Genomic DNA, 12,139 nt, shown 5'->3' with positions numbered 1-12,139 from the left:
AAACAGAGAGTCTGTGAACATCTAGAAGGCAATGCCATAATCACAAAAAGTCAACATGGGTTTCAGAGAAACAGGTCATGCCAGACAAATCTGATCTCTTTCTTTGATAAAATTACCAGCTTGGTAGATGAAGGGAATGCTGTGGATATAGTATATCTTGATTTCAGTAAGGCCTTTGACAAGGTTTCCCATGACATGCTTGCAAACAAGCTTGCAAAATGTGGGCTAGACAAGGCAACTGTTACATGGATTTGTAATTGGTTGACTGACCGAACCCAAAGGGTGCACAACAATGGCTCCTTTTCATTTTGGAAAGGAGTGACCAGTGGGGTCCCACAGGGCTCTGTCCTGGGGCCAGTGCATTTCAAACATCTTTAAATCAATGAACCTGGATGACAGAATTGGAACAGCATTTCATACTATCAAATTTGCAGATGATACCAAATTAGGGGGAATAGCTAATACCCCAGAGGACAGGATCAAGATTCAAAATGACCTGAATAGACTAGAAGCTGGGCCAAGCTAACAAAATGAAATTCAACACGGAGAAATGTAAGGTATTGCACTTAGGGCGGAAAATAAAATGCACAGATATAGGATGGGTGACACACTGGCTGAGATGAAACTACGTGTGAAAGGGATCTAGGAGTCCAAGTAGACCACAAGTTGAACATAGAGTGAAGAGTGTGATGCGGCAGCTAAAAAGGCCAATGCAATTTTAGGCTGCATCAATAGAAGTATAGTGTCTAGATCAAAGAAGAGAAGTAATAGTGCCACTGTATTCTGCTCTGGTCAGGCCCCACCTGGAATATTGTGTCCAGTTCTGGGCGCCACAATTCAGAAAAGGACATTGAGAAACTGGGAGCGTGTCCAAAGGAGGGCGACAAAAATGGTGAAGGTCTGGAACCATGTCCATGAGGAACGACTTAGGGATGGGGATGTTTAGCCTGGGAGAAAAGAAGGTTAAGAGGTGATAAGATAGCCCTTTTTAAATACTTGAAGGGATGTCATATGATGGAGGATTTCTGGTCACCCTGAATTTAAGACATTCAAGAAAAGTAGGACATAGAAAACACACACCGCCATATATGTTCCTTTGTGATGCTGCAATATGATGACATTTTGGAATTCCTCCTGGGCGGAAGGCTAAATGTAGGACATGTCCTAGAAAAGGAGGACATCTGGTCACCCTGAATGTAGGATAGTCAATAAAATGTAGTACATGACCAAAGAAAAGCTAAAAAATACTTAAGATAAATTCAGGCTTATTGTTCTTCTCAAATGGAGGACATTTTGGATTCTTCCTGGGTAGAAAGCTGGAATGTAGAGCAAGACCTGGAAAGGAAGACATCTGGTCACCCTGATCAGGGCAAAAGCACCACCCAAAAAAGATTCTTCAAGACCATGTTATAAGTCACATATCTTAGTTTAAGTGACTGCTGTCAAGAAATCAGATTCAGAGACATACCCATGTTAGTCTGGGAAATCAGTATGCAAAGGGCTCTTGCAACGTCTTTGAGACTCACTGAGAGAGAAGTGTAAGCACAAGCTTTCTTAGACTGAGCCTACTTCCTCAGATGCATTTAGGGAAGTAGGCTCAAGTCTAGGAAAGCTCATGCTACCCACTTCTATCTTTCAAGACATTAGAAGAAGGCTAGTACTGGGAGGGCGGCTATGAAAGACCTTGACAGAGCCTAAAGTGTGAAGATGTAACTGTAACAGCCAAAGCGACGATCTTCTAAGCCAGTGGTTCTCAACCTTCCTATTCTGCCGACCCTTTAATACAGTTCCTCATGTTGTGGTGACCCCCAACCATAAAATTGTTTGTCAGTTCCTAAGACTATGGAAATGTGATGGAGAAGAGTGTTGAGGATACCATGAAGAGCCAAAAGACAAAACAAATAGGTCATAGAAGAGATCATGCTTGAACTCTGAGTGGAAACCAACTAAATTGAGGCTGCCATACTTTGCTACATCTTGAGAAGGCATGAATCGTTAGAAAAATACAATGGGACATTGTGTCTCCTTTGATCCCGACTGTCTTGCGGAAGTAATGGTTGGACGAGGAAAAACAAATTGAAGCTGAATCAGACAAGACAGTGGTGCTTACTGTAAGAGTCCTGATCTGAGTTTGGAGACATGTCAACCACTCCTGGGGGTTGTTCCCACTATATTCGAAGCAAATCCTGATTCAAGCTATGTGATGACCCTCGTCCCCACTTGAACCTGCTTCCAATCCTCATTGGATCGATTCCAGTTGTGATGAAGCAGGGAAACACAAAACTCCGGGTTTTCTTGATAGTAGTTTCAAAGAGGTTCTTTTCCAAATAATCAATTCTGAAATGTGTCCAAATAAGTGGGAACACCACATCAGAACTGATTCTTTCTGAGAGGAGGACAAATGGCAGAGGGGTGGTGTATCATCCTCCACAGATATGTCACATCCCCCAGTGCTGCTTTTTTAAATAAACAATAAAGTGATTGAAAAATCAATAGGTTGGTCAAGCAACTACTTTGAAGGCAGGTAGTTGCTTGACCAATCTTATCAATTTTTGGATGAATTAATCTTTTTTTAAAAGACCCGTGCCACACCTGGTTGAGCAATCCAGATATGGCAGGGGGCTTTTGGGGACCCATGGGGGTCCCCCTCCTCTCTGCCTTGCTGCGTCCTCCCGTCCTCTCTGAGCATCACACTTTCTCAGCCTCAGGGCACACATTGTCAGCCTCACACTCTCTCAGCCTCCCAACCCCCCCCCCCAAATTTCCAAGTCAGGCTGCTGCTTACCTCACAGATGATTGACAGGCAGTTCTGAAGCAGCGCTGCCAATGGGGATGGATGCCCACAAAAAAGTGATCTCCAGTAAGGAAAAGATCCCCTTTGACAGTGGGAACAGGGAACATTTTAGAATCACTTTCCAAACTGGAGCATGGGCGAATCAGGAAACGATGGACAGGGTTATATTGTTTTTGATATCCACTGGGATTTGTTCTGGAGCCTCTTGTGGATACCAAAATCCATGGATGTACAAGTCCCATTAAATACAATGGATTGTAAAATGGTGTTTCTATAAAAAATGGCAAAATCAAGCTTTACTTTTTAGAATTTATATACAAATATTAATATTTTTCAAGCCCTGGATGCTTGAATTAGTGGCTAAAAGAACCCGTGGACATTGGGGGGGGAGGGGGGAACTGTACTTACGATCATATGGCTACCAATTACAGGAAACAAGTGCTGACCCTGTCTGGGCATGTTCATTTTCATTTCCCCCCACATGTATGGCACTTGTGATGACTATCTAATATGCAAAGATATGCATCAAATATGCACCTATAGCATTTACCATATAAAAATCACCTAGACTGCATTCTTTTAAGTCTAACTTAGAATATACTGTTTAGATGAAGATTTAGAATGGAGATGCAGTATAATCCAGTACATTTCCACTTAGTGGAAAAGCCCATTGATTTCACTGAGAATTATCTCATGTATGAATGTAGTCAACTTTTAAATCCAATCCTGCTCTTTATCTTAGTCGAATTTCATAAAATGAACAATTTATTCCCCCATCCATCTCAATCTCAACTGATACAAAGTATGATCAAAGAATGTTAATGCCTTTCTGCAAAATTCATGCATTCAGACTTATTAAAGCATTACAATTGGTGTTAAATATTGGTTTTATTTGGGATTTTTCTAGAATAGATTCTGCATTTCGTATTAGATTCAGCAAAGTATTTTGAAACATACAGACAACATGGGACATGTTCGCCATAAGGACTGTTACAAATGAAACAGCAGCATATAGATCTATAAATTGCTTTGGAGAATTCTCTCTTGGCAATACTAGGCAATTTAAACCACATTGCAGTTCTGGAGGAAAAGCATAGAGAGAAATAAGTGTGGCATGTTGGCTCATCCTTTCTGCTAGTTCTAGCCAGCATTTTTCTATAAACTTTACTCTTCCCTCTCTGTTATATTATGCGATAAAGTTAAGAAAACAGTGAGGTGGTGAAGAGCTGCAGTTGAAGAGTTACAGAAACAAACAAATATTATGGGAAACAAGTATATTGTCGCTGGCTTCTTCATGTATCTTGTGACCTTGACCATACTCATCTTCCCACATAAATCAAGCCGTGCCCTTGTAATGAATTGCAAGTAGGATGCTAGCAGGTTTCAGCAGATATTGATAGAACAAGGTGAAACAAACTTGAAGATTAATGCGCCAGCCAAGTGTTTGCATGTAGGCTGCTTCAATTTACACATCATAGCCAGATAGGAAATCATGCACAAAACCACTGCTGCAACATGATTTCCATATCCAACCCTAAAGTAAGGGCTATATTCACTTTTTCACAACAGTTGCCTGTTTGAAAGCCGGAGAGGGGAGTTGATTTAGATAAGATGGGGACAATTGTCAGGGGTTTAGGAGGCTGCATTGGCCCACCTCAAATTTATATATTTTTGGCCCCCAAATGTCTCTCCATGTTCTCTGGGCCCCCTCTGGGCATTTTTTTGTTCTTGTTGAAAAGATGGCTTCTCCTAGGCTTAAATGAAAACCTCATTGCTGTCTTTCTACAAGCAGGGAGAAAACTTTTTCTTCTTTAAAAATTGATGTTTCGGAGAAAACAAGGCTTAATATGGCTGGACATCCATTTATTCTCCCATTTGTTTTACTGGTTTCAATTTATGACGGTTTAATTGCTTTCTAACCTTTGCTGTTATTAGTTTTAAGTCCGTTTCACGTGTAATTGTCCAGACTGAGAAAAAAGGTGGGTGGTGCTGATGGTGGTGGTGACAATGATAACAACCTTTACACAACCTTGACAGCAGATGTGCCACTGAAAGTATTGCAAGTATATCTCAGTAAAAAGCTGAGTGTTCCTGAGTATTACGTCTTAACAACACAACAACAACAACAACCAAAACAATGTTACCAGAGGTAGAATACTGAATATATGTTCCTATGTCGCAAAAAGAAGAACAGTTCATCATTTTCCACCCAACATTTTATTCAAAACTGTGGTACAGACATGTAAAATGAAATAAGCAGGTCAGTTTTGAATAAGTCAGCAGACATATTTTGAACCTTCTAGAGAAGAATACAGTACTTGAAAACTTCTTCCAAAAATGCAACTCACTTCTACTTTTATGTGATTTCCACAATAATAGAACCTCCTGGGAGTGTTGGCAGCTCCACAGGGATATCATGTACGTACTGCCCTTGGTCCTGCTTTCCATTCAAATCATTTAAAAGGGGTTCTGGCTTCTCTATAAAACTCCACTGATCCTAAAAACCAAGTGACAAAGAGAACTCATCTGAGTGCACAACCCAGCAAGGAAATCAAAGCAATATTGCAGTGAAGTAATGAAGGATGTTGCTTTCAATTCACTGCGGAACTGCGCTCTCTAAACCTTATCCTTCTTTATCTAGAGGTAAATTCCACTATGTTTAGGAGTCCTTGCTCTTAAGATCAGTATGCCTACATTACAGCCTCCTTCTGAACTCATGAGTAATGTGAATCAACTGTACTGACTTCTGGACTGGATAGGATTTATCTTTCTGGATAAGCTAGCACCATACCATTTAAAAAAATTGAAATAGGATAACAGCAAGACGGTCAAAAGAGCAATTTTAAAAATATTGCACAATAAACATGTTAACATTAAATGTTGGTTAAGGGGACCATAATTGAAAATGACTCTTTTTGCTTCTGAGAACTGTAATATTTTTTATACTGTATCTTCTGAAAGATTGTTTTCATAGTCTGCTTTCATTATTTAGCTGAAAGGTTACTTTTCTATAATGAATGGAAAGAAAAGATTGTTTTGAATTTCATGTCTGGGCGAGAGGAGCAGAATGAGGATAGCATGACTTGAACACATGCCTGCTTGTAAATATTGTACTGAGTTTAAGGATTCAAAGTAATCTCCTTGCAGCAATAAATACTGTTGTGAAAGGAAATGGGCAGGGAGTAAGAGAGGAATAAATATACTTTTCTTTCTTTGGTGTGCACATACTAGCAGGAACCTTTGGTGAATTGCTTTGACATTTCTAAATAGCTTAGTAGTATAAAGTTCAGAGGTAGCTGTGGTGGTTATACAGGGGAAAAAATATTTTAAACCAGTCAGCATTTATTAGGCCAGTCAAAGGCCATAAAACTGAAAACATTTCAAAACTCTCCATCAGACAAAACACAGGTTTGAAAGGAAAAAAATAAAGGAATCTGTCTTCGTGGTCAAGATTTGTTTGTCTGCATATACTCAAGACAAATGACAGAAGAGGAACATCCTTGTTGGCTGCCTTCATGTTATTTCTGACTTTGGTGACCCTAAGGCAGGGGTCGGCAACCTCCGGCCCGTGGGCCGCATCCAGCCCCCGAAGGCTTGGCCGCCGCCCCCCGATGGCTCTTGCCGGCGCCGCGGCCACCCGTCACGGCTTTTCGCCACTCTGGGCACCGCCATTTTGGTGTGAAAAAATGGCGGCGCCCATGCGGCCTCTGGGCTATGGGGCCGCCATTTTGCCGCCCAAAATGGCGGCGCCCGACGGACGCTGCGAGGCAGCTCGGCAACGGCGGCGGGCCTCTAGGAGGCCCGCTACCGTCTCTGGGACCCTCAGGAGGGTTCCCGGGCAGCAGGGGGCCTCTGCAGGGCCCGCTCCGTCACTGGGGCCCTGAAGGAGGGCTCCCAGGCGGCAGGGGGCCTCTGTGGGGCCCGCTGCCGTCCCTGGGGCCCTGCAGGAGGGCTCCCAGGGCGGCAGGGGGCCTCTGCGGAGCCTGCTGCCGTCCCTGGGCCTGCAGGAGGGCTCCCAGGCGGCAGGGGGCCTCTGCGGGGCCTCTGCCATCCCTGGGGCCCTGCAGGAGGGTCCCAGGGCGGGAGGGGGCCTCTGGAGGCGCTGCCATCTCTGGGACCCTCCAGGCGGGCTCCCAGGGCGGCAGGGGGCCTCGGGCCCTCTGCCGTCCCTGGGGCCCTGCAGGAGGGCTCCCAGGGCGGCAGGGGGCCTCTGCGGGGCCTCTGCCATCCCTGGGGCCCTGAAGGGGGTCCCAGGCGGCAGGGGGCTCTGCAGGGCCCACTGCCATCTCTGGGGCCCTGCAGGGGGCTCCCAGGGCAGCAGGGGGCCTCTGGGAGGCCCGCTGCCATCTCTGGGACCCTCCAGTCGGGCTCCCAGGGCGGCAGGGGCCTCTGCGGGCCAGCTGCCGTCTCTGGGGCCCTGCAGGAGGGTTCCCAGGGTGGCAGGGGCCTCTGCGGGGGCCGCTGCCGTCTCTGGGGCCCTCCAGGCGGGCTTCCATGGCGGCTGGGCCTCTGGAAGCCCGGTGCCGTCACTGGGGCCCTCCAGGGGGTCTCCAGCACTGGCAGGGCCCCCCCCCAGCTTTTTTGCTGGTCTCTGACGGGGCCTAGGGCCCCTCAGGGGCCAGCAAAAATGGGGAGGCCTGGCCCCCGGAGGGTGGAAGCTCCGCCCCGGCATGCGGCCCCACCCCTGGAGGGTGGAAGCTCCACCCCCCAGCAGACGCCCGCCCCGAGGGTGGAAGCTCCACCCCTGGCACGTGGCCCCGCCCGGAGGGTCGAAGCTCCACCCCCCGCTTCGGCCCCCCAGTCGCTGAGGGACCGCAACCCAGCCCCCGGCTCAAAAAGGTTGCCTACCCCTGCCCTAAGGCATCAAATCCTGTCTGATCTTGGCTAAGCAGAGTTATTATGGATGGGGGACTGTCAACAAATACCCATGTGCCTAGGCTATTTCAGAGGAAGGAACTGACAAAATCGCCTCTGAGTATTTCTCCCTAAGAAAACCCTATGAAATTAATGGGTGTCACCATAAGTGGTTAAGTGACTTGAGGACAAACCACACACACACACACACACACACACAAGGTGAACTTATCACAAGGTTTTCTTTGCAAGATTTGTTCCGAGGTTTCTTCACAAGATATGCTTTTGCCCCTCTCTGAGGCTGAGGGAGTGTGAGTTGCCCAAAGTCATCCAGTTGATTTCCATGTCTTCACAGTGATTTAAATTCAGGTCTCCAGAGTCACAGTCACACATTCAAACCACTGCATCACAGACCTTCAAATGAGATACTGTCTGGTATCTGATTGTTTTAGGTTTCACCTGGAATATGATGGAAGAAATACTGAAAAGCTCTGCCATTTTTAAAATTATAGGTATAAGTTAATGGTGGGAATAACTACTGTTGGACTTGGTTGAGGCACTTCACATGTTGGATTGCCATTCCACTCATCTCTGACCATTGGTCATGACAACACAGAAAGGTTCTCTACATTAAGGGCCGTTCAGAGGCCCACATCTAAAGATTTACTGATTAGTTCAAATTAATGTTGTATCCTATGTCTTTATAGCCATTTCCTCTCCCTAAGCTACAGCTGGGAACTGTGTAAGCTCCAGATGTTGTTGAATAACAGCTCCCAATATTCCTTACTATTGGCTATGATGGCTAGGGATTCTGGAAGTTGTAGTTCAAAAGCAATGATAGTTCTGGAGGTCTGCACAATTCCTAACCCTTTCATCTTTCCAAGTTTTCCCCTTCCCTTCTGCTCCCCTCACTTGTTCATTGCATGATTTCTACCACAAATGGATAGTGAGTGGAGGAGGGGTTCTCCACACAAATTTTGCAGTGAGCACCTTTCCCATCTGACCATATGCCATCACTGTCCTCTCACATATCAATATTCTCATTTTTAAAAAATCTTTCAAGCTATCATGTCTCTTGCCTTCTTATTTTCTGAGTCCCTGCTTTGTCTAGGCTCCTTTGTATCCCATGGTTCCATGGAGCTTTAGTAGTTAGATTATTTGAATAGTATATTGGGGGGGGGGGGGATAGCTGTGTTATTCTGTCACAGCATAAGAAGGAAAGTGGGACGAAAGGGGAAGTGGCAGTCTAGATTCTAGCACAATCTTTGAAACTGACTGATTTATTTCAGCATGAACTTTTGCAGATATCAATCCGCTCTTCAGATGCAGTGAAGGACTCAGTATTACTATAGCTACAGTATGCACATCAAGCTAAGCTCATCACAAGCTAAACTCACCAGAAAGCCTTATCAAAACCACTGTTTTCCCAGCCACAACCTTTCCACCATTTATAATCGGGAATGTGGGAATTATGCAGCCCTACAGATATTGTCATACTATAAGCCCCATCAGCCCATGCCAGCACAGCTAGTAGTCCAAGAATATCTGAGTGGCTGCATTTTCCCTATTCCTGATCAACAATAAGGGATACCTTCTTTGGAGATGCTGCCAGTACAAGATGTCACACATGGAAATACCTGTCATGCTATATGAAGAACATATGGGAAAGACACAGTAAAACTGCACTGAGTTCCATAAATGTAGGCATGTTTTTGAACACACTAATGAATATGTTAAAATGCACATCATATGTTAATAATACTGGAATGTGTTCTTGTTGAGTGCCTTCAAGTCATTTTTGACTTATGGTGATCCTAAGGTGAGAACCTATCATGGGATTTTCATGGCAAGATTTCTTTAGAGGAGGTTTGCCATTGCCTTCACTTGAGGCTGAGAGTATGTGACTTCCCAAGGTCACCCAGTGGTTTTAATGGTCATGCTTGAAATTGAACCCTGGTCTCCAGATTAATAATCTAACACTGTAACCACTACGCCATGCTGGCTATACAGGAATAGTATAACTGCACAGTTATAAAGATTGACCCTGAGCTTTTTTAATGGTGACTGCAAACGCCATGTGTTGCTGTTACATCCAACAGATGGTGCTGTTTTTCAAAATAACACATATTTTTACCTGTCACAGGTGTGGCAACTATATAACAGTAGGTATATGTATATTAAAAAATGTGTGTATTCGAATGGAACATTATGTCAAAATGTCAAAGCAATCGGTGAAGAACTTTCGGAGGTTTAAGATTTTGAACAAACAAACATTTACATTTTTATTTATATAGATTGTATAAACAGTTGCAGTTTAGAGGTTTTCATCTGAAAACATGGTAACCAGTCAGCATGAAACAGGCCAGATTCATAAGAAGTAGAAAGTACCTACCCAAAGCTTGAAACATACTTACATTTGTACACACTGCATAGTTCAGGCAGCCGCCCTTAACGTGCTAACCAAGAATATGCCCAAGTAGACATACGGTAACTTGCTTCTTCTTGCTTCACATTATTTTTTGTGATAAGGAGGATATCTTACATAAATTACTGTGTATATTTTTTGTAGATCTTACCAGATTTTAATGGGATTCTTTTCAAAAGTGCATTGCCTTCTGTTAGTATCAACTTAATATAGAATATTAAAACATTGTATAGCCATTCTTTTTTTTTTTTTTTTTTTTGCCTTTGCTTTGTAAGGGAATTTTAATTGATGTGCTGGTGGGAGGTATAATGGATTTTATTTTATACTGTATTGTTGTATTTTACTCTTATTGTATGCTGCCTCGATCCTGACGGAGAGGCGGGATATAAATAATGTTGTTGTTGTTGTTATTATTATTGCTTCTGCATCAACATGTAATGATTCCTTTTCTCCTGCTTCTTCTGGTCAGTTTACAGCTGGAGGTGACTGTATGATTGAAGGGCAACATGCAGGGCCAGCTAGCCTATCAGCCAGCCGACCAGCCTTTGCCTTGGGTCTTAAGTGTCTGCTTCACTGTGAGGAGGTGGTGGGCTGAGCAGCCTTCAAGCTTTTGCAGACTCCCTGTGAAGACCCTGTGCCCTCTCTGGGTCTGTGGACCACAGGTCAGAAATAAGCCCAAGCAGACATGGCCAATCAGTCGCACTGCTGTTGTGGGACTTCCCATTTATTCTGTTCAGTAGGGTGCTGTAACTCTGTCCCCAAATCCTGTCCTGATGACACCATATTCCAACTTATGGCCTGTGCAGTTGTTGCAGATGTACACACACACACACACACACACACACACACACACTATTAAAGAAACCATCAATGCAACACCCATTTATAAAGAATCAACTTGCAGTGATCCTTCATTTGGACTGTGTCATTTTAGTATAATGTTTAATTATCTAAGAGAGTTACTTGCAAAGAGGAAGTGGAAGAAAGGAAGTTGTGGTGCAAAATAATAAGCTGGCTGAGTACTAAATAAGTGCAAAGTCCCATGGTTTGTAAACACATGCTTATCAGCACTGATGTCATTGTGACCCTTCCTTCTTTCAAGAATGACATACTTTGAATCCACTTCATTACTCAGCATTCTATCTACCTTGAAAAATCCTTTAGCTCTTCCTTCCTTCCTTCCTTTGTGCAAAGATTGTAACCATGACTGCTCCTAGAATCCAGTTCTCTGTACATGTTTCAGAAAAATGCATAAGTACAGATGACATTTGAGAGACAAGTGTGGTGTAGTGGTTTGAGTGTTGGACTACTGTACTACATTGGAGATCAGGGTTAGATTTCTCCAGGTTCAACCATGTAAATCCACTGGGTGACCGAGGTCACATTTTCTCAGCCTCAGAAAAAGGCAATGGCAAATCTCTGAACAAATATTGCCAAAAAAAACCCTGAGGACAGGTTCGCCTTAAAGTCACCATAAATTGGAAACACAACTTCAAGGCCACATTATGTGAAAACATTGGAACAGAAAGATCTAATGATCCAGGAGCCAGGTTCTTCTTGTGACCACCTTAATGTTTCCTGTCAACTTGTGGTGACTCCAAGAGAGTCACAATGTTTTCTTAGGCAAGGAATACTCTAGAGATGGCTTGTCATTGCTGGCCTTTGAATATAGCCTACAGCACCTGGTATTTCTTGGTGATCTCCCATCCAAGTACTAACCAGGGTTGATTACTGAAAGCTTTTACTTGGTGGTCTCCCATCCAAGTACTAACCAGGGCTGATTACTGAAAGCTTTTACTTGGCAGTCTGCAATCCATGTACTAACCAGAGCTGACTACTGAAAGTTTTTAACTTTTGCCTGCATATTGCAGCCCCAACGTCTTAATTAGGGTGTATGCACACTATAGAAATAATGCAATTTGACCCCACTTTAAGTGCTGTAGCTCCATCCCACAGAAACCTGGGACTTGTAACAACAAACAATAGACTTTTATTACAGTCCACAGACTATTAAGCAACACATTATGTACAGAAACGTATTAAAATAGCTCTATAAAACATTTGAT

Source organism: Sceloporus undulatus, chromosome 3 (genome assembly GCF_019175285.1).
Source record: "Sceloporus undulatus isolate JIND9_A2432 ecotype Alabama chromosome 3, SceUnd_v1.1, whole genome shotgun sequence".
In the NCBI taxonomy this organism is placed as follows: domain Eukaryota; kingdom Metazoa; phylum Chordata; class Lepidosauria; order Squamata; family Phrynosomatidae; genus Sceloporus; species Sceloporus undulatus.
The sequence above is the reverse complement of the archived record's forward strand: the minus strand, read 5'-3'. Positions refer to the sequence as shown.